The following is a 24,087-nucleotide window of genomic DNA, read 5'->3' on the forward strand; positions in this document are numbered from 1 at the left end:
TTTACACAGATTTCGGTTCTGGGTTTGAGAATTTTGCATCCTGTTGCATAGAAACCTGTTCGTAAAGATGTTATGACGTTACTATATAAGCAATAGCACAGTTAATTTTTTAGATGTTTGGTTGGGGTTAAATGACTAGTTCAGCCAAAATGAATGTGTTTTTTTTCCTACCTTAATTAAAAGCATACAGTGCAGAACTGCTAGTTACCCTACAGTGAAATTCCACTCATCTTGATCTCTCTGATTTGGGGACTTCTTATCCTAATTCTAGACTTCTGTATGCCTTCAAAATACATTTAGAGCTAAATATAGAACAGAATCATGATTGGGTTTGGCTAGTCTTTAACAACATTTTTCAAAAAGGTTTTTTCAGAAGGCTGGAATGGTCAGATGTAGCTTGATAATTCTGCTTTTTCTCTGAGACGAATAAAGCTAGCTCTTAAAAAGTCTGATGCAATCTAATCTTTTGATGTCCCTTAAGCCCAAAGAAAATGGAATCTTTCCGGAGGGAGGTCCAAAGAAACTCCAGAAAGAATTTGGAAGAGCTTTGAAAATGATAACCAGCTGGTTGTGAAGCAGCAGGCTGCTACTACAGAAAGTGCTGCAAATCTAATAATAGCCTGGAAATAATGGCTAGCTAGCTTATGCTTTCAGAATATCTGGCTGAGTATATCCCCTTCATCTGATACCTAAGTATTTCAGCTCAGAGACCACCTGTGTAAATCATCCCTTTCAAGAATGTGAGGTATAAATGCATACCATGTAACGTGTGTTCTTCACACTAAATAATCCTAACTACCATATCTTTAGTTGACTGGCTTCTGACACACAACATATAAGACCATATTATTCTTGTTTAGAAAGAATGTTGTATATACAGACAGAAAATTACTTCTCTCTCTTCTCTAAAAGATGGAAAGCTACATAGCTTATAAAATGACAGTTTGACTGAGTATGCTTACAAAATTATATGCTTTACTTTGAATGTCTGCTCTGGTGATACTTAGGCTCAGACAGGACACAGACATATGGAAAGACTTATTTTAAGACCTCAAAGCTTTACATCAATGCTGAATAATTGAATCTTCAATGCATTATCCATGTGAAATAGGTTACTGCTAAATGCTATTCCATAGACTAGCTCTTCCAGCCTCAGAGACTGAGGGTATGTATACACTATGTAACATTAACACCTTGAAGACAGAGACATTTGTCAGGAATTAGGTCAGAGGTCTGTATCGTACAGACATTTTTAGTTCTTACCTATCTAATAAAGAATATTGAAAAATATTGCAGAAGGGTGGAACTACTTCCATTTTTAATTAGTCCTGCTTACCATAAAACTAGCTTAGTTTCTTTGCACAATACTCAGCTGTATTGCATTGCCCAATATACCTGTAATATCCATGCATGTTACTTTGCCCAAGAGGTAACCCAATAAATACAAAGGAAAACCCAGAATAATAGATAAAAATGGAGCTGGCTTTAATGTGTATGCTTATAACGCAATGTGTCACTTAATTTCTCTGGTTGCACTGACATCTCCCGTTCCGTACTGAAATTCACGGGAGTGCCTGGCCTGTCACTCTGCTGGAGGGGTATATTTGTCAAGTAACACAAGTAGTGGAAGGCTAATCTGGGAATCTCAAGGCATGTTTTTTCTCGAAGACTAGGCAGTCAGTGGTATGCAGGTATTCTTTTGGACTAGATACATCACCCCTGATATGTATTTTGGGCTCTTCTCTAAAGAGGATGCCTCAATTTAGGAGGTAGTGATATCAGGTGATGAGTTAATAGAAATGAGCCTCTCTTGCTAGATCAGAATCAGGGTCCCATCCCACTTCCATCTCCAGACAACAGGAGGGGATGAGAGAACAATGTATTACAATTTACAACTATACAACCACTACACTGCTGTGCTATACAAATGCCTTGAATGACAGGCAATGGGCTTATAAACAGGGTCCAGAAGTCTCGGCTTCAACATCTCAGCTCTTCTACTATATCAACAGTGCCACAAGTCACACTCCAGGTAAGAAATCCAAAATTTTCTGTTCATTGCTAGAATATAAATTGGAAGAGCTACTAGGCCTAGTGCTTGAAAACTAAGCTGTTATTCTGACAAATTTAAGCCATGAGGAGAAAAGGTTTCCTGATGTGACTGCTCAACACTGGGAAAATGTGAGCAGACTAGCACAGATTGTAAAATGCTTTGAAATAACCAACGGAATAATAAGTGGATAAGGAACTAAAGCGACGAAAAGGAGGAAAAACTGAGAATGAGCAACTGAATAATAAGTGGGTAAGAATAGAAGAGACCTAAATGAAAAAAGTGAACACAAGCAAAAAGAGAGGAGTTTGTAACTAGAGAACACAGGAAGAGGAGCAAGAACTGATTTCTCTCAGAGTTGGAGTCCACCAGACTGAGAAAAAGAGCTCTGCCATCATTTCAAACCAAGGTATCCAGAATTTGTTATGTAAACCTAAATGTCAATACTAAAATCAGTGGTCTGATTTCAAAAGCAATACAGGTCTTACTGGTCCAAGTTGATGTAGCGCTGCAGACACCCACCCATGTAGTCTCAGAAGCTGTAAATTGGGATGGGATAGTTGCACTGGTTTTTGCAAAACTTAAATTCACTGCTTTATTCATCCACTTGGACACAATAGGCCCCCTGTTGCAGAACAGTAGCAGTCATAATAAAAATTCTGTAATCTGTCCCATTGATTTCATATGTAATTAAAATCCTGGGTTTAGAAATATTAATGGTTTGACATTTTTTGTTCATAGTTCACTGTTTTCCCCTGTAACTGAGTTGCGTTTTTTTGTTCTCTGTTAATCAGAGAAAAGAAGATGGCAAATCTAAAATCTTTTTTGTGATAACAATTTTACAGGGAATGTTTGAGGTGGGGCAGATGGGATGTTTGTCTTAATACATTGCTTGTACTTCTCCTGAACTCTGGAATTCCCACTTCTGGATTTTGGTGTCCTTTTGAAATAGCTTCTAGGTTTGCCTTGCATCAGGCAATATTGTGTCACAACCAACACACTGTCACTCTTTAAACAAGTGACAAGCTTTGAAGTCTTCAGCCAATTATCTGAAGTTTATAATACTTTGTCTGATCAGTGAGAATCTTCTTTCTTGTGTATAAAAGACACAGGGATTTCCCTAAGGACAGAAACACATTTCAGGTGTGTTACAGTCAGACTTCACAGAACCTCAGGACAACATCTACTGTTCACAAGTCATGTGACATCTTACTTCTTGCACATGGTATAGAACCAGCTGTTCACCATCCTGGTGTTAGATACATACCTGATGGGTGTGTATAGAGAGAGAGATAGATGTATACATATGCAGCTCTATAACTAGTAGTTCTGGGTGATTTTGGCAAATAGATCCGTATGTTTGAAAGGAAATAAAAGTATATAATGGAATATGACCACTCAAGTGAAAGCTGACCACTTGGAACACGAACCCAAAGATCGCTTAGTTAACTTTAAAAGGTCTCCTACTTCCAAATGCTTTATCCTCTCTTTCAAAAGGCAAAAGAGTCAGACCTCATTTTACAACATGGTATCTGTAAATATAAGGCAGATTTTTCAGAGATATTAAACACCCACGACATCCATCACTATTGATTTGGAAGAGTTAAAAATAACCAGCATAAGGATCAGTAATCTTGCTTTCCAGAATAGTAAATGAAAGTGCTTTTACATATGCATGTTGTATAAAGTTGTCAATCTTACCAGGGGAATTAAAACACAGAGGGAAATATATTTAGTCACTGTACAAATGCTCCAGCAGGAGGAAGACAGAATTGTTTTAGGAAATTTTTGTTCATTTTTTCAGTCAGAAATATAAGAAAAAGGATTTATCGAGGTTTCACCAAATAGAACTTAGATTTGCCATGATATTCTCCTATATTTACAAATATGCCATCAGAAGTATAAGACAGATATAAGAGGCAGGAAGCCACACAGGAATAAATCTGCAAAAAGTTCTAGGAAGAAGCACTGGGATTAAGCAGCAGTAATGATAACACTATTTGCCTTGCTGTTCCCCTAGGATCCTTAATCAAAACAAAACACTTTTTTCCCCTGATCCTTCATTGTTATTACATGCACACTTATACCTGCAACAGTTAAGTAGTGTAAAGGTAGCACAGAGCTCATTTCCTCCCAGTCTACTCTTTAATTGTGAGTAACGAGGAATATAAAACAATGTGCATGTAAAAGTAAGAAACATCTTTATATATTTCAATTCTCATGGAAAGGAAAATCAAAGTTGTATCTATATGCTTTACAGCATACCTTCAATGTCTGCTCTTTCTTTCAGAAGCAGCCTCTCTGTAGCAAAGTTTTTTATCAGTTTGGAATGTACTCTGGCAACAAAAGCTTGAAAGAAACACTTCTGGACTTCAGTAAAGCTTTTGATATGCTATCACCTGGGAAATCACATAGATGGAATAAAAGGAGGACCAGGAGGAGAAATATAATGTGACTGAAGAGCTGCTGGGAGAGCAGATGATGAAGTATATGGAGGAGAACTGACCAAACTGGTGGAGTTCCTTAAAGATCTGTGGGAGTGTTCCAAAGTAGTAATAAAATAGTATGGTGATGAAATTACCTGGAAAAAAAACACAAGTTGGAAGGCATTATTAGGATATTACACATGAAAAATTGAATTATTTTGTTGAGTGAAGTGATAGAAAAAAAACTAAGTTTAACAGCTCTAGTTATTAATGCACATTCAAGTTTTAATCACAAGCTTTTCAACAGTACAACAAACAGTTCTACCAAGTGGACGTTCTCATCATTTGATGATGAATGGATTATCTGAATGTATATTTATGCATACCAGATGACGGGGAGTCATGAGTGTGCCAAAAGCATGAACAAATCCATTGTGACCCTATTGTCAGATGATCCATTTCGAGTAGGTGTGTAGAACTGAAACTACCCGTGTTCAAAGCACTGTTACTGTGTATAATTTTGGAAAACTGCATTCAGACTAGAGTGGAGAGGAGCTGTTGTATCTAACAGTGGGTGCAGAAATACTAGTAGCTAACATGGAATGGTAGCTTCATAAAGAGCTGATGTATACAGAGCACAGCAGAGCTGTGCAGCCTCACCAGCTCAGTCCTGGAAGCTGTACAGCGCCCTAACACAGCAGTGCGCCTGTCCCAATTAGCTCAGGCTCTCTGCAGGTGTATTCACTTGCAGAAATTCAAAAGAACTGCTGAAGTTAAGGGTCAATGTTGGTACACGAACAAGTATTAGACTGGAGGTAAATAATTTTAGGCTGGAAATGAGAAGACCGTTTCTAGACATGAGAAATGACATCTGAAGTTCTGAGGAACAATCTTGTCACCAGGAGCTGAGATTGAACACTGTATGCTGTTGTCATGGTTTGACCCCAGCCAGCAGCTAAACACCACACAGCTGCTTGCTCACTCCTCCCTGCTCCCTTTGAAAGAAAGTAAAACTTGTGGGTTGAAATAACAGTTTAATAAATAAAATATTATCATAATAACAATGATAAAATATAATAATATCATTGTAATGAAAATGAATTCAACAAAAAGATAAATAAAACCCAAGAAAAGATGAGTGATGTGCAATGCAATTGGTCACCACCTGCTGACCAATGCCCAAGCAGCAATCCACCCCCGCCACCAACTCCCCCCAGTTTATATACTGGGCATGACATTCTATGGTACAGAATACCCCCATGGCTAGTTTGGGTCAGCTGACCTGGCCATGCTCCCTCCCAGCTTCTTGTGCACCTCCTCCCTGACAGAGCATGGGAAACTGAAAAATCCTTAACTCAGGATAAGCACTACTTAGGGACAACTAAACCACCAGTGTGTTATCAACATTTTCTCATACTAAATCTAAACACAGCACTGAACCTGCTACTAGGAAGAAAATTAACCCTATCCCAGCTGAAACCAGGATAGCTCTTTAAAGAAGGCTTTGATACATTTAAGGAAAAGACTGAATTCAATATTTATCAGCAGTGTATGGGATTGAATTAAAAGCTGCAAGTCCTTTCCCACTCATCTTGTAACAAAGATTATTTATTTCCTAGGTACTGATGTTGTGCTTCCACTTTTTTTTTTACCCAACTCAAGCACCGAATTTTCTTTCTCTCTGTGCACAGCATCCATACGACGGGAATATTGACACAGGCTGCTTAAGCAGATACGGCATAATACTCCTGCCTTCTTGCACGTTTTCCTGGTATTTGCTTTCAGTATAATGATAAAGCAAAGCCTGTTGCTTTCCTCTGGGCATCAAAGAAATTTTTTTTTTCTTTATACTGATGAAAAAAATATTACTCTTAATGTGCACGTTTATATGTAAAACAAGGACCATGCTGCATGGAAGGCCTCACACTCCAGTGTTTCTAGCTGGGTGTTAGTTCTCATGTAACATTCGACAGCATGAAATACTCAAATCTGGTAATATGCCTCCGACCAGGTTAAATAGATATAAACATAACGCTCTAGCGTACTATTTAAATTGCAGTAGAAAGTCAAGATGTTAAGTAGCATGTTAACTAGCTAGATTTGTTTCAAAAATTAGCTTCTGATAAATTCTGGTGATGAGGTTTAATGTTCTGGTATGGGAGTGATCCAAGGCTTTCTCCCTTTTTGATTTGCTCTATAAGGGGTTCTTTTATCCCAAACCCCAGCCTATTCCCTGTACTATATGGAACAGCTTTTACAATTCTAGTGCCTACACGGATGGATCAGCAAGTAAAAGCATCCTGTCAGATACAATATCTGCTGCTCTTCAAAGACAGCTCAGGTCAATGTTTTACCTAAAGAGGGTTAAATAAAACAAACTATTTTATGTTGTGTTAATATCAATGAATGGCTTGGTGTTGCATTAAGCAGTGACTCCTTGGCCAACGCATCTTTGTTTCAGTTGATTTCTGTTGTAGTTTTGGTTAACATTTCTTATCTGTTGGTGTAGTGCTTTCTCACCTTTCAGGACTGAATCTGTTCTGCCTATTAAACATCCCTTGATACAGTTTTGTGTGTCATAAAGGCCCTTGAAACTGGATTTGATGTACTTGAGTATAATCTTGATTCTTTGAACACCCTTGTGTGCAATTTGAGGAAACAATGGTATCTGTTAAAAATTTAGAGGAGAAAAGCAGTGGATTTACAATCCCTGGGAGAAGGTTGTAAACTCTTACTGGGGTGCTTATAAAAGGACATTATCACATTTGAAAAATAGAGGAAGTAGAAAACAACCTTCAAAGATGTAACCTTCAGGGTTGCTTTTTCTCCTTGAGGAAACCAGTTTTCTGTAACCCGTATTTCTTTATGCAAGAAATTTTTCTTTCTTGTTACACTTTTTAAAATTATCATTTCACATGTGGTGGTGGTGCACTACAGCAGACACTAATAACTTTGGAAAAAGTATTCTTAACCCTGCACTGATTGGCATCCAGTAATATCAAGTTTTTGATAGATACAGAGAGAGAACTAAACACACTTTTAACAGCATATGAATGCTTTACAGTTTTAGGCTAAGATAGCTCAATGTGTGTGAGCCTCAGCTAAGTATGCCATGGCTGAAAGGCAGCATAATTGCACTCCATAACTTGCTCAAAGAGAAATCGTCTATCTCAAGCTAGTTTTTGCTGGTTCTGCTTCCATATTACAAAAACTGAAATCATCATACTTCCCACTTTTTAGTGACTTTAGAAGAAAATCTAAACATGAATGAAACATGGAGACTGAGCTATCCAGTAATGTGGCTTGTTCAAGCTGTAAGTGCTGGTAACAAGGCTCAAAACAAGTAGGAGAGAGGAGGGGCAACTGCAGTATATCCCTGCTTGCTACAGCAGGGATATAGTATCTATACTATAGAGAGGGAACTGTTAATATTCATACACAATAGATTCATATGAAGGAAAGAAACACCAGAGTCTCTGTATACCTACTTGTTTCTGAATATTGGCAGCCTTTACTCTCCCTTTTATCTGGGCACCTTAAATACCCACTTTTAAGCATTCATCTCATTGCAGTTATGAATCATTTTATGCTTTGATCACAAAAGATGTTGGAAAGATATCAGACATTATCTTTGAAGAGAATGCTGAGGATAGATGGGTGTAATTGCAATTCCAACCTGTTACAATATTAAGAAAAAGAAAAAATATAGTTGCAGCTTCAAAACCGTTAGCAACTTCTATACCTGCCTGTGGTTCCAGCTTAGAAATCAAAAAGCATTCTGTGTGTCTACATTTAACCCATATCTAGGGCTAAACAATAACAGTTGCTCCATCACCCAATAGCCCCTCACCAGCCAGGAAGTGGAATCGGGAAAAGGAGAGCAGACTCATGGGTTGAAGTGAGAACAGATTTAACGAAACAGCGCTAGTACCAACAAAGGCACACAAAGTTATGCTCAGCCAAATGAATATGCAGCTGTCACAATCGACAGGACACTGGTCCTCAGGAGCAGAGAGAAGCCAGAGCAGGAGGAGAAAGGAGAGCCTCATCAGCAACCCCCCAGGAGCTCCCCTTCCTCAGCAAACCTTCCCCTTTTATAACGACCGTGACATCATGGTGTGGGCTGCCCCTGTAGCTAACTCAGGTCGGCTGTCCTGGCTGACAAAATTGCCAACTGCCCGCCTAAGATGGTTAGGCTGTGATTCTATCCCAGTCAAGCCAGGACACTGTGAAAAGTAAAAATAAAAAAAAATAATCCTTTAACTATGCTATAAAATGGTTGTAAATAACCTGAAATACGTGTAGCATTATTAACTCAGCAATAAAGAATACAAACATTTACAGTTAACCCCATTTTGCTTACCATTATACAGACAAATAGTAAAGGGTGTCTGCCCGGATAGCTCACTATGTGCATGATATGACATGATTAAATTATTTTACTAAATCAGTTAACATGATAACATAAAGGATTCTCACTAATATCTGTCTGTCGTGTTTAGGAAGAATCCTGAAATTTGAAAATTTTATGCATAATCCAGAAAAGGATCGTACTCAGACCAGTTATTAAAATATCTCTTCAGTTCTAATGGTCTCATATTGAAATTCCAGCTGTGTGAAAAGCCTGTATCACTTTGTATTTCCAGCTTGAAAGAGCTGAAAAATTTTTATGTTCAAAAAATAATAAGCTGTCCCTCAGGAAGCCATTAGGTATCTTTCTTCTATATGCTTTTCCCCTAGTGTCCCAGTTCTTTATCATCTTCAATTCCGCAAAAGTTAATATTGTCTATTAGTTTAATTTACACCAGATAAATGATGATTCTTTTATAAAGCAAAGCCATCCAAATGTAACTGAAGGTATTATATCTTGGAAATACTTGAAGATAACAACCCATTCTTCACCTGAAATTAAATGTCCTTACTCACCACTGTTTATGTTTGTCGGTCCATTCTTATCACAAATATAGTCTACTTATGAGCAAAGAAAATATAAATATTTGAACATCAGTAAATGTCTTGTGATTAATATTGTGATAAACCTTTTAATAGAGGATTTATTGTGCTAGATTTATGAATTAATGATTCTTTTTCAAGAGAATTGACTCCTTTTTTAGTTTGGATTGTTTGCATAAGGATTTTTTTTTTAATTATTATTTGTTGTATACCTCCACCAGCTTTTTGTTGCTTTCTAATTCTGTATGATCCCTGATCATGTCTGTGCATTTCTTTGTACTCACAAATTAAGAACTTGTGCTACATTTATGAAAACAAGACAATTGGGAAATGTCCCATAGAAATACATTTAAACCACTTTAATTCTTTTTCTTTCAGTTTGAAAACTGAGAATTTTAAAGGGACTTCAATAAGTGTAAATACATTTTGACAGACCTCTTGCACATATTGACACTTTCATATGATCGGCCTTCCAAATATGGATTAACTGCTAACAGTAGATGCTGTTGTTTGGGTGTGTGCAGGAGTGTTTCTGACAAAAATACAACTTGGTCTCACCAGTCTAAATTTTTTTTTGACCCTTACAGGTACTATACTGACAAATAGACTCACATTTAGAGCAAGAAGATCCATCCTGAGATTTGGTAGCTGCAAATTTACACAGATACTGTTGCATTGTCAGTTGTGTGGCACTTTCTGAAAAATAATATAGAGATAACTCCGGTCAGGCCTCTACTTTCTACCAAGTAAAAGTATCCACTTGGATGAAATGCTCTCCATAAACATCAGATTTTGTTTTATTTCGGACATGAACTAAACTGAGAACATTTAAATTGCAAATATTATACTTCTGCAGTAAGAGGTTTTGGGGTATATATGGTCTTGTTCAAACTGAAAAAATAGCCCACTTCTAGGAAGCCATGGGCAATATCTAGGGCAGGTCAAAAGATGTGGAAAGATAATGTCGTTTCTCTACTGACTCTATAGTGGTATAACTTGGATCAATTCAGTTGCTGCTCTGAGGCCAGGACTGGCCTTGCGTTTTCCTGTATGCACACAAAGCTGACTTAGTAGAAAATGTATCCTCTCCTTTCTTCATCTGTAGTATGCTCTGTAGCAAGGAGTCTGTAATATTTATCATAATATAGTTTTTATGAACCCAGGCTTTTCAAACTGTACAAAACTATAGACCGAGACCTTTCGCTTTTATGTTTATGAAAGCTACTTAAAATAAAAATAACTTTTGTAATCCTCATGTTCTTGACTAGTAGAAGCTGTATCTTACTTTTAGGGAAGATGCTACTGATTTTCAGATCAATTTTACCAAAGACATGAGATGCACATTAATTTTCTGCTCTGGATTAGCATGAGTAATTCCATGTGCATGGCATTTATGCAATAGTTGTGTAAGACACATTCTTCCAGGGAATAATGATCAGAGAACACTAGAAATGCCATACAGAGTGAACTGGAGTAATAAGTGAGGATGAGTTCTAATAGGTATCAGACATATTAAATTGTATTTGACCACTAAAGATCTATCACATCGTCATGGGTTACAGCTGGGCCGGACACTAACGAATGACAGATGCTCTCTGTTATCCCCTTTCCCTCCTCAGAAAGGGAAGGGAGAGAGAATAAGGGAGAGAGACTTATGAATTGGAAAAAAATACCTATACCAGCTTTAATGAAGCAATAACAATAAAAAGAAAAGGTAAATAATATCAATAAGAAAATTGTAAAACATATACAAATATATGTGAAACCGATACCTAACCCACCCGCCAATGATGCCACCACTGACGCTGCAGAGCTGGCACTGGGGAAGTCCCAGGCTGGACTTGGCAGTAGACAGGAACTGGATTCAGGAGCTGGATTCCATAACTGGATTCAGGAAAGCACGGATCGGGATTGAAGACAGAAGAATGTATTGAGTCCTCCTTGGATGTCGGCCATTGAAGAAGAGAACTTAATCCTCGTGATCCCTCAGCTTTATCCTGAATATGATGTATATGGAATGGAATACTTAGCTGGTCAGTTTTGGGTCACCTGTCCGGCTCGCTCCTCCATGCAGGTGCCACCTTTTTACATCTTTGCAACCCTTTTCACTTATGGCACCCCAACCTGGGATGCAGGATTCAGCAGTGACCTTGGTTGCTGTAGGAGCAAGTATAAGCAAGAGCCTTTCTGCATCCCATTCCCTGGTATTGACTATAAACACCAAGCATTATCACTATTGGAAGCGGATGCTGTCTGGAAAAACATGCCACTGATTTCAGAAAGTGCAGTTATATAGAAAAGACTTAACTGAAAAGTAAAATCACTGGACAGAATTACTTCTGTTTTGGCTCAAATCAGGACACACATAGAAAATATGAAAATGAAATTAGTAGGCAGCATGTATTTGTCTTTTTAGACAGCAACATCAGCATTTTTACCTGCTATTTTGCTTTTGTTACACGTTATAGAAAGTCTCTTTATTAAGGGGAAGTGTGTCATCATGCATTCGAGTATCCCTCTTGAGAGAAACAGCTGAAGCTTGACATATGTACGTGTTCTTGAAACATGATCATACAAAATAGGTAAGCATCTCTGTTGACATATCTGCAATACTTAGAGTTGCCACAAATAACTCCAGTTTTCAGTAAACAGAATCCTCCATTCCAAGCATGTTTCATACATAAAGAAGAATCAGTTTGGCTGTAAAGATGTCTGAACCTCAACACAAATGCACTGTAAAAATGGTTACCCCAGGTAACCAGTCAATAACAACCTGAGACATTTTGTATATTTATAAATATATCTCTTATTTTCAGTACATAAAATAAATTGCCTTTTTGGCACAACTGCTCAACCAGTCCACGCTCTCTAGCTGTATTTATTTGAGATGGACTCAAAGCAGGACATGGGCCTGAACATCTGGCTTGTAGTGACGGTCAGGATCTGAATCATGTAAATAGTCTTCAGGTTAGCTATAAAGTGAACTGAGTGAAATTCCTGGATCTGAGCTTGTTATAATTTTGAGATAAATTTTTGAAATTAAAAAAGGTTTATATTGTGTCTTTAACTTATGACTCCTGATCTTTTATTTATTTACTTTTCTTTTGTGAAATATCTGGATTTTAGTTAAAAGTGGTGTGTACCCTTTATATTAAAACAGTACGTGAGTGACTTTCTGTAATAAAAATGATCTGGAAATATGTATTACGATCTGTTCCCCTAAACCTCAGTATTTTGCACATTTAAATGAGATATGACTAAACAGCTGTATTTGAACAGTTGAAAACACAAACACAGGTAGATATTTCATAGTAGAAAACAATCAAAATGCTCCCATGTGTTCTAATTTATAGCTTTTTTAATAGCAAAACTGAGCTCATTGTAACCTATGCTACTTTTGTTTGCATTCCATATATGTGTGATAAGTTTTGGTACCATAATCTTCTCAGGAGAAGCATGGCTTGACGGGAATAATGGCTCTTTACTAACATTCTGGTGAGAGGATATGCTTTTCCTCAGCTGCTCTTTGTATCTTATGGTTTTACACCTGTTTGAAGGTACAATCAGGAAGGACATTTAGCAGCAGTTTGTGTGTCACCAACACAAACACACTGGGTCCTAGATGTCCACAGTGTCCCTATGCTGATAGGTCTTTCTCATTTCACCTCATTGACGAGGTGACCCCCTCTTGCATCTAAGTGAAGCTGCCTTTGTCAGGGCCTTTTCTATTAAAAATTGTCTATGTTGTAAAGCATAGTTTCTATATTTTTGACCTTTAATAAGCATATTTTTCTCTATCTGTATAGACCAGTAAAGGAATAGAAGTGAACTAGAATTGGAGTCTTCCTTCTCCTCAGAAAAAATAAGATTCTATTCACAATCTCCAAAATTGTGTCCTTGTTTTCATAACCCTGAGAAAATATAGGATATTTCTTCCTTACCAATATATTCCTTGATATACTTCACATATGTTTTACTATGCCTTATGACATACCTTGACTTCTGTGGGATATTCTGGTTCAGACTGAACTTTAGGCCTCTCAGCTGTCTGGAGTCATTGTCTTTTCTACCTACTTGTCTTCAGTCTCTTCTAGCATGAAGTGTCAACTATTCCGACTTGTGGTTGGTTATTCTAAATGCTTTTTCTTCTTTTGTTCAGTTATTTTTGTCACCACTCTATTATGTCCCTCCAGGGAACACCTGATGCTTTGGGCCCAGTGCTTTGCATGTGAATTAAACTATTCTCTTCTGTATGAATTTCTGTAATGTGTTTATTACCTCAGGATCTGAGCACCTCCCAGTAGTACTCTAAGTAACCAAATCTGTCACAGGTTATTTGCTTCCTTATCCTCTCTTAGACTTGCAGTGGAATATTTTCCTTTGGTGTGGTTTTCTCCTGCGATTTTTTAAACGTGAGACCTATTTATTTGTGCTACAGAAGGAGTGAGAGACAGAGATGAAAGAACTGTGTTTTGCACTTGTAGTGGAAATATTGAGTTCTTGAATCCCAGGAATATTCATCTCAAAGTCAATTCCCAGATAAATAGGAGTTGCTTAGCTTTCACAAAGGCAGAGCTGCAAATTTTTAGTAAAAATCTAGTTATTAATACTACTGCTAATTCAAAATACATCTTTTGGTTACTCAGAGAGTGCTTTTAGCCATGAAATTCACAGTATTTTACTGATGAACCCTAAAGGAAAATATATTCTAACTTTCTATCTAACAATGTGTCTAAAAACATTTCCTGGAATGTCAACTCTAATTTCTGTTACAGATAATGTCATCAACAATATTGCTCAGAAAGAGGGATAAGTTCTGGTTTTTAATAGATGTTTCTCTTTTCTTGACTTCTCTAATAAATTTAATAGTGGTTATCTTTTGTAAATGCAATTATATATGCAGGATACAGTTTATTTGCGTTTGTGTCATCTTCAGATGTACTGTATTGGCTTCATCACTTATGTATTTATGTGCAGTGGCACTGTCAAATGTGACATACATGAAATATGAAATATCTATAATGAAAACATTGATGAATACTAGAAACTAATATATATTTTTTTTTTTCATGAACATGATGCATTATTTGTTTTACATATTTTCAAGGTAAAATATTATGGGGGAAGTAATCCACTCATAGCTCTGAGAACTGAGTCAGAACTGGGTTTGCATTTGTTATCTAATAAGGACTGTTGATGGTATCATCTCTCTCTATCCCCTGAATAGTGAACATCGAGGCTCTTCCTGCTCAGAAAGGCTTATTACTGTTAGATTGGCTTCTAAACCAAGCTAATACAGGTCACAAAGTGTAGTAAATTGGCAGCTGCTCTAACTGATGAAAAAAATAATTGCAGTGTGAGGCACGAGAAGTTCTAAACTAATTTTTCCTTAGCAGAAAATAGGTATTATCAAATACAGAGAAAGCTATGTTAAAGTAACCTTGAATTTTTGCCTTGAAGTCAAAACCAGCTGGAATTTTCAGTCATGGTAATGGCTACATCTGAGCAGTTGCATAATGAAACTCCGACATCTAAAGAAGTTTTTTGCATATCCCCCACCCAATTCAAAGGTAGTATTTTTCCAGGAAGGAAGCCGGTATAGCTAGGGCTTTCTTTTGCACCCGTCAGAATGGCGTCCTTGAGACACTTATAGTGCTTTCATGTGGGCCAGACTAGTAAGGTTGTGTATCTGAAATTGGCACATAACATTTAACTTTAGGAACTCAAAATCAGGATACTGTAATTTCAGAAGAGCTAACACTGAGATGTCAGAATTAATTATGAGTATAATCAGAAAATTAAAAAAAAATCAGGTAATTTTGAATTTTTCTCTCAAATTCTTATGTGCAGTCAAGAAAATGTCAATTGCTAACTGGACAAAATATACAATATAATATGAGGAGATAGTGAATTAATTCATACTGCTTTATGTCATAAAGATCAGAGGCTGATGGTGGGAAAGTAAACATGAATAACATCAGAAAGGGTTAAACAAATATATCGCCAGCAGGTAGAAGACCTAATATAATCTGAGGAGCAAACTTCCTTGGATTCTTTCATCTCGATGATTTGCAGTGACCCAAAATGAATTGTAAATAGGTAGACAATTGCTAGGCAGCAAAATCTTATTGTGTATTCTTTGCCAATTCTAGCAATAATGCTGTTTAAAATGCCTGCGGATTGTTTTATTACAAACTTCAGTATAATTTCCTTTCTACAAGACATACCATTTTGCTCTAGCAGAAGGAATACTTTTAAAAACTGAGGTAAATATCTGATGCAGCTTAAGGATACACCCTGAAGCAGAACATAATATTTGCATAAGAAATGACTGACTTATCACATAAATTTTCCTGTGTAATTTGCTAGCTTGCCTCCAAGGGGCATGTAAACCTGAAAGAGAGAGAAGTCAAATGTAAAAGAAGAGTTTCTGCTTCAAAAGAGCAGTCTTATCTCAGGGGTTAGTATGTTGTATCCTGATAGGAAGGGGTTTGTCTCTCTGGGATACATGGAAAATTTTGTAGGCAATTTGTGTGACTTCTTAGCTGATAAATTGAAGATGTATTCCTTGTATGTTACACCACAAAAGTATGGTTTCTTTGTATGTCCTTACGCTTCTTAGAAACTGAATTGCAACATCAAGGATATTAAAGATCACAAAAGTATTTCTATATAGCTGAATTGCTAGGAACTGGTAATAGTTTATCGAACTATTGTAATCCATTTTAAGGTAATGTAACGAAGAAGCTATTTTTAAAAGGAAGAAGAACTGATATACATGAGGTAAAAATGTGAATTAACTACATACAGTCATGCAAATCGTTTGATGTGCATACAGTAAAATGTTGAAGAAAAGTGGTGACCGGATGATGATAGGTGTGCACATAAATAGATTGTTTGGACCTGAAAATACAGTTCTAAATTAATACCAGCAATGAAATAAAAGTATAAAAGGGATGAGCTGGTAAAGCATGGTACCAAACATCACAGTTTTAAATATTTATTTTTATAAACAGTGCTGATTGGTGGCCAGGAAAATTTGAAAGTATCTTTCCACTCAGTATATTTTATTAATCACACAGTGTTTTTGAAGGGACATAGTTGTATGTCATCAGTGAATTGTGAATATGATGCTTCTGCTTTTGATTATCAGGGGGTTTTGTGTATGTAAGACAATGTCTATTTGAAATCAGTAAAAAGGGACATAAAGTTCAATAGGCAGCAGATCACACTCTTGCTTATTGACCATCAGAGACATTTTTATCATTGATTCTCATTTGCTTCTTTCAGTCAATAAACTACACTCAGCACTATCCGAAATATCCCTTTTTGCTGAGGTCAAGTGTCTTCCACATGTCATCAAGTTCATGACATGAATGGCTCAGAGGTGTTTTCCGGAGAAAAGCAGTGATAAGCTGGGATGTAATTTAAGGAACCTTGAGGTTACAAAACACAAAGAAGGGTTTCCTTAAGAATTAATTTTTAAATTGATACTTATTAAATTCAGTGAAACAAAACCATGCTTCATCACTGATCCATTTCCCTGTGCTGTGTGCATATTTCTTCCCATTTACCCACTGAAAGCCAGGAAGATGTTGTTTCTGTAGGGTTGCCTGTAGTTATACACTGGAGAAAACTTATGCAACTGTCAGCATCTATCTTGTGGCTATAATTTACTTGTAGACTGTGTTTTCTACTTATTCGGTGTTCGTGCAGAGCTCAGTGCATGAACGTTTAGACTCCTTGAATCACTCAACATGCTCCCAGTGACCTCGGTGGAGTCAGTGGATTCACCTCAACAATACAGAAAGGAAATTGTAGCTCTTGATGTATCTTCAAAATGGTGTTGTCTTTGTGACTTATTAAAGCCTAGGTTTGTACAGTTGTTGTGCTCAAACCGCAGTGTTCAATAAAGAGAGGTTCTGTTAAATAACTGGAAAGAGTCTTTCCGGCCAGGCTTTTGAGAACCATGCCGTGTTGATCTCAGCTGGAAGCCATATTTTGCATATCTTACAATAGCAGCATTTTCTGTCAATGCCAGAACTGATGTAGTCAGTCATCATTCATGGAAATATGAAATCTTTGTAATGCCAAGTGGTGGAAGGACAATGACACCAGACTCTTTGCAATGCATGAAACATGCATATCTTAAACACATGGAAGTATCTGTGACTGCAGATGGCCACCCTAGGCTCCTTTTAAAATAAGCATTTGATCATTTGTGCATCAGAATGTTTTGCTAGACTGCAGTGCTGTAAGATGGTACAAAACAATACTCTCTGCTGTTAGGCTGGCCATGAAATCTCAGTGCTACCAATGTATTATGAGGCAAAACGTCCCTAAAGGACTAAGACCAGACTCCACCTTATCAAATGAGTGATCAAACCGAGTAATATCATTATCAAATTAAATGTAAGGGAATCAGGTGGAGGTTAAGAAATACTGCACTAATTTAGCAGTCACAACTACATAAGTCACCAATTCAGCTGTTTAAGTGAAATAACAGTGCAGTATTGCAGATGGCAGTTAACATGTTAGTTTTGTTCTTGTGATTAAGAGGAATATCTGCAAAATCTGAAGCAGTAGTATTATTCATTCTAAGGTTGAGAATACAGTTTGAGTGCAGCTGAAACCAACTCAATTTGAAACAGAAGCTTTGTTGTTTCAGGCAGAAGAGGCGAGCAGACATTACAAAGGCAGAGTTGCAAAGATCACACTGGTGCCACCGCAATATATACTTTATAGTATCAAAGCAGAGCTCACATCTGGCTGCCATGACAAAGGTTTCTTTCCTTTGCTTTGTTTCAGAAGCTTCTTTCTTTTTCTTTTGCTGCATGAGGTGGTGGCATTGCTCATTTGAGAGACGATCTAACAGCTTTGTAGAGTACAGTGTTTTCATGCATTAGGACAATCCTCGGTTTTCCTCTTGTGAACAGACTGTCTGCTTTACAGTGTTCAGGCAATGTAAAGAAACCAGATAATGAAAAAAACCTGGCTTTCTGAATGTCTGCCTGCACATTTCTCTCCCAGTAGTTTTTCCTCAGCAATTCAATCTGACAACTGGTAACACAAAGCCAGATTTTGAAAAGTATTCTGTTGGCTAACATGCAGATGGATAGCCAGAGGGGCCTGTGAGTATGCCTGGGCTCAAACTCCCATGGAAGCTTTGTCAGAAACAAGCTTTCGATTGTGATCTATCAAGAATTCCTCCAAAATAAGAAATAAAGCCAGAGAGGGGTCTCAAATAATGTCACAAAGAAAAAAGATCAGCTGGTTTTCTCACAGTACAGTGCTGTGAGCCAAGCCGTGGTTGGCACGGCTGTAGGCTGTCTCCATCGGTTCCTTTATCCTGGAAGAATGCTTTAATATTGACTGTTCATCTTCTAAACATCTGCTTCTTTCAGTCTTGTCTCGTCATCTCTTTTTTGCTCTCATCATTTCACCATGAAAGGATTATTGTAGGTGAAAATCTTTTAAACATATCCTATTCAGATTCAGTAGAAACTCACCGTTTCAGAAGCCTTTGAGCCTTTAAGTTATTATCAGCGTTATACTGATCACTGCTAGAGACTAGGTGTATGATAAAAATTATGCGCTAGGGAAAAAATTTGTAACGCCACAGCAAAGCCAGCAGGGATGGTGCAGATCATAAACTTGTTTCTTTCTGTAAGTGTAGAGATTGAACTACCAATCCCTTCCATTCAAGGTGACTGAAATTGGAGGATATTTTTCTTTTCTCTCTTAGAATTATGTTGAGCACTTGCACTGACTTTACCTAGAGCTATGGTAATCGGCAACCTTGGAAATCCAGTCCCTGCAATTCACTGTAAAGAGCCCTTCAGGGAGAATAATTTTGAGTTCAGATTGTCACCTGGGCCAGTAAAGACTTGTTCATGTTGATGAAGTACCCTGAAAAGATGAGCGTTGGCTCACAGACACTCAGCATTCAAAAGTTCATATGGAACTATTTAAAATTTTCAGGTGTGGAAATAGGTCTGGAGATGTTGCAAGGTTACTTTGTGGGTCTGTGATTTCCTGTGGCTACAAAAAGATCCCGGTAGGGATGTTTTAGTATTTCTATAGCGAATGGAAAAGCACCGATAGTAGGCAAAGTAAAGCTGTAACCGTCTTTCATCCTTTGTATTTTAATATCAGATGCATATGAGCTTGGCACAGATTTCCAAACTTCAGCTAGTATGGTGTCCAGATTATTTCTTTACTGTGTCCCCTTACTAAATGAAAAAAAAACCAAACCAAACCAAACCAACAAACACACACACTCTTGGACATTATTATACTGGGTTTCAACCTTTAGGGATTAAATTATTTATGGGGAACAGTTGCTTCGAGTATTTGGTATGTGATGTTTGACACCAGAATTGAGTTCTGATTACACTCTTCACCTAAATGAAATTGTATTTATTTTATTCTGCTTTGTTTTTCTTCCTGGCTGGGTTTACTCTGGTTTCATTAGTTGGGCTGGAAAAAATGAGGAAAGCAGTGGGCCTTTTTTTCTACTATGGAGAAGTGGCTGGGAAAAAAGGATTAAATTTTTTTTTTAAATGTATATTTTCTACTTCATAGTCCTCAAAGTCTATGTTGTTGAAAACACTGGTCAAAGTGGAGCAGTGAAATTCTGCAGGAAGACTTAATAGTCTGGAATGTGGAATGTTAAATTTTGTCACTTTCCTCTACAAAAAAAATTGGTTTCCCTAAGGTGTTTGGTTTCTTCTGTGACAGAACTGCCAAAAGGAGTGTGGGTAGTGCACTCTATCTATCCATGTACCATCATGCTTCATATGTCCTGAAATTATTCATCTGTGTTTTCCTCTGGTTTGCAACCTGGTTCCAAATTTTTGTGACATTTTGAGGAAATCTGGAAATAAGTTTTCTTCACTCCTATTAATAATCTTTGCAGACTATTCAAATGCCTTATGTACACTCTTGTACATCTTTTTAATAAATATTTTTCTTCAGTAAAATATTTGCATCTCTCCACAGCCAAGGCAAAAAGTCTAAGTTCTTTTCTTTCAGTAATTTTTTCCTTTTGGAAACATATTTCTTTGAATGTAGTTGCATTATTTCAATATGTATCAACATTCTCTACAGATTATTAACAGCGAATGCTTTCCTAGGTAGATACACACTAATTCACTGATACTCATTAGTGCAGAAGTATGCTTCCTTCTACTAAAAATTAAGCCAGAAAAACTTTCTTGCTTAGTCTCACTGGAAAATCAAGTTGATTAATGGAAATGTGCTTAACAGAACATCTGCCCTTAACAACTGGGCTGCAAAGGGATGCCATCTTCATGCAGGGAGTACAGCTGGGTATGCTAATGGCATCTACCCCACTGGCCAATAACACTTTTTGTAATCTAACCATATTTCTTGGATTATGTGTAACTACATTATGGTCACTATTCTGCCTGCGCACGTTAAGAGGACCTTGTTAAACCTGAAACCTGTTACAAACCACCTGCTTTTTTGCTTCTAACCTGTACAGGTGAAGCTGCTTATAAACCAGTGTATTGTCCTGAAAATATATGCTTTTCTGATCAAGATCTCTTAGAAAACTGTAGAATTATAGAAACCTTAGAGTGGAAGAAACCTCTAGAGCAAGGCTCCCTTTTACATAGTCTAAACTGATTTTTATCCGTTTCACAGTAGCCTTATGGTGTCAGTTCATGAATGTCCTGTGATCCACTACAGACAAACCAGATAATTGTTATTGTCCACCTTAGGAAGGTCCACTGTAGCTAAGGGTGGCAGGAAGAGTTCCTGTAGCTGTATGTAATATAATAAGAGAACAGGAATCCCTGGATCATGTACAGAGCTATCTGGAATATAGAGCGGTCGGTTCAATGTTCCTGTAAATCAGAGAGCATTTCTAGGCTGAGTCCTCTCATGTGGGAAAAGATAAGAAAAACTCATATCCACTGTCTAATTATCAGCAAATGAAACTGCAATCTGTGCAAGGGCAAGCCCTTCTAACAAGCTTCAAAAAAGACTTTTACCCAACCTTCACCATTAATTTTGTTTATGTCGTTCAAGCCCACCTATTTCTTATTATTCTTTTGGTATTTACACACACTCTGACAATGACAGCAGTGTGGAAGTGCTATATAAGGACCATTAAAAAAATATTTTCTACTATAAATTACATACTGTCTATTGCTGGCAGAATGGTATATTGATTCTCTTGGGGGCATCAGATGTATCTAATTATACGGAGAAGAAAACCTTTATGAAGAGCTGACACAGATGTTTGCTTATGATATAGTCCTGGTTCGGCTGGGACAGAATCACAGCCCAGCCATGCTGGGCAGGCTGTTAGCAGTTTTGAGTCAGCCAGGGCAGCTGACCTGAGTTACCTACAGGGGCAGCCCATCCCAGCATGTCATGGTCATTGTAAAGGGGGAAGGTTTGCTGAGGAAGAGGAGCACGTGTAGGATTCTTGCTGGAGATCCTCCTATGGCTTCTCCTTGCTCTTGAGGACTGCTCTCCTGTCGATTGTGACAGCTGCATATTCATTTGGCTGAGTATAACTTTGTGTGCCTTTGTTGGTTTCAGTGCTGTTTCATTGAATCTGTTCTCATTTCAACCCATGGATCTCCTTTCTTTTTCCTGCTTCCACTTCCTGGCTGTTGAGGGATCATGGGGTGATAGAGCAACTGTTATAGTTTAGCCCTGGATATGGGCTACATGTAGACAGATATAAGGGGGAAAAAAAAAAAAAACTTTTAATAATCATGGTAACATAACATGAGAGAAATATTTTTCTTATCATTCACTGTGCATACAAACATCTGATTCACAGACAGTTTTAAAAGTAATGGAGTCATGCCACATACCTTCTATTCAAAATTTTGCTCAGCACAAGTAAAATAAGTCCATTGCCTGAAGCTGACGTGAAGTGGATCTGAAGTTATGGCAACAGGAAGGTACAGTTATAAAATTGCACCTTTCACATAGACAGAAAATAAATACTGTAAAGAACTCAAAACTGTTTTCTTCAAAACCCTCTTTTTTTTTTAATACTTCAGTGCACAATAGTGAACAAATAATACCAAGTAGGACCAGAAGAAGCTGTTCTTCACAACAAAGAAAACCATCCACCATACAAAAGAGATCTGGATTGACAAGTTGAATGTTGGCGTGTGATAGATGGATTTAGCACAGATGTGTAGAACACAGGTTCCAGTAACATAATGAAATGAATGCATTTTTACCCAACTTTCATGACTTTCTCTTCTTTCCTTTTAACCTAATACTGAGGTGGAGAGCTTTAATTAAAATGGTTTATTATAAGTGAGTCCAAGCAGAGGGACAGAGAGATTAGGAAGCAGCAGGCGAGTGAGGAAGAGCATAATAACCAGAGAGAGACTCAGGTTTTTGAGAGAAGAAAGTACCCTGAATTCTCCTGTATCAGCTTTCCACTCCATAAATAAAGGAGGGTGTATTACAAAAGGAAACATAGGTCAAAATATGAGTTTACTCTTAATTGGAAGATAGATAGCAAAGAATTTATCATCTTCTGCAAAGATTTAATTGCTTAGACCTTTTCTGACTTAAAATCCATACTAAAGGGACTGAAGGTAAAGAAAAAAGGACTACCTAAAAGGAAAAACTCATGCATATGGATTAAAAAAAAGTGGTCTTTCCTAATTTTAAAACTGGAATAGGATCATTAAACAAATCAGACACCAGTCAAAGAAGTGATAATAGAATAAAGGCTTCATATGTGCTCTAAATTCTCTAGTACATTAGATTTTTGCAATAGTCATGGGAAACAGTGGTCTCTGCCCTCCACAGGCATGTAAGGAAGAATAATAGTTGGAAAATTACAGTTTTGCTTTCTTTTCCTACCCAGGGCTTATCCAGACACATTAGTCAAAAATCCTGTCTAAATAGGACAAAATTCTGATAGGTTTTGGTTTTTTGGTTGGGTTTGGTATTTTTTCGCTAATGAATGCAGATAGTAGGACTCCGGTATCTACACCAAATACAGTAAGACATATAATATACACAAATATCAAGTTATTTTGCATTCCTTTTATGTTTGTCGTTACTATTTTTTCAATATTTTTGTCAAAAAGTCTGAAAACACACACTCTGTGGCTTTTTCACCCTTATCACTGATGCAATGGTCTCTTGCTAACCTGAGCAGAGACTGTAAGGGATAGTTTAGTCCTTGTAGAAATCACAGGGGAAATTAGACTTATCTGGGTCAAAAGTTAGGCAGGAACCTCTACATTTACAATTGAAAATCTCCAGAAAAATTTACAAATGGTTGATGAGCTTCTGAAGACAGTGCATGGAACTGATCTGTGCTGATTTTCAAAGGAATCTAGTGTCGTTTTTCCATTTCTGGGTATTTGTGTCAGAGTATTTGTATAATCTGATAATGTTTTTGGAACCTGGATAAAACGAATTTGTCTGCCAAAGTTGCCAACTTAGCTTTATTCTTAACTATACTTTATTCTCTTTGAAATTAGTGAAAGTTTCCCATTAGTGGCTCTGCAGGTTACTTACTGATGATATGCCCCTATCTGGTATGGTAAAGCCAGTAGTTACTGAAAATGCCTCATCTGTACTTTGAGCTCAGTTTAGCTCTGTGAACATCTCTGTTGCAATGCAGGAACTTCTGGGAATATG

The sequence above is a fragment of the Leptosomus discolor genome, chromosome 3 (assembly GCF_034619465.1).
Source record: "Leptosomus discolor isolate bLepDis1 chromosome 3, bLepDis1.hap2, whole genome shotgun sequence".
NCBI classification, from domain to species: domain Eukaryota; kingdom Metazoa; phylum Chordata; class Aves; order Leptosomiformes; family Leptosomidae; genus Leptosomus; species Leptosomus discolor.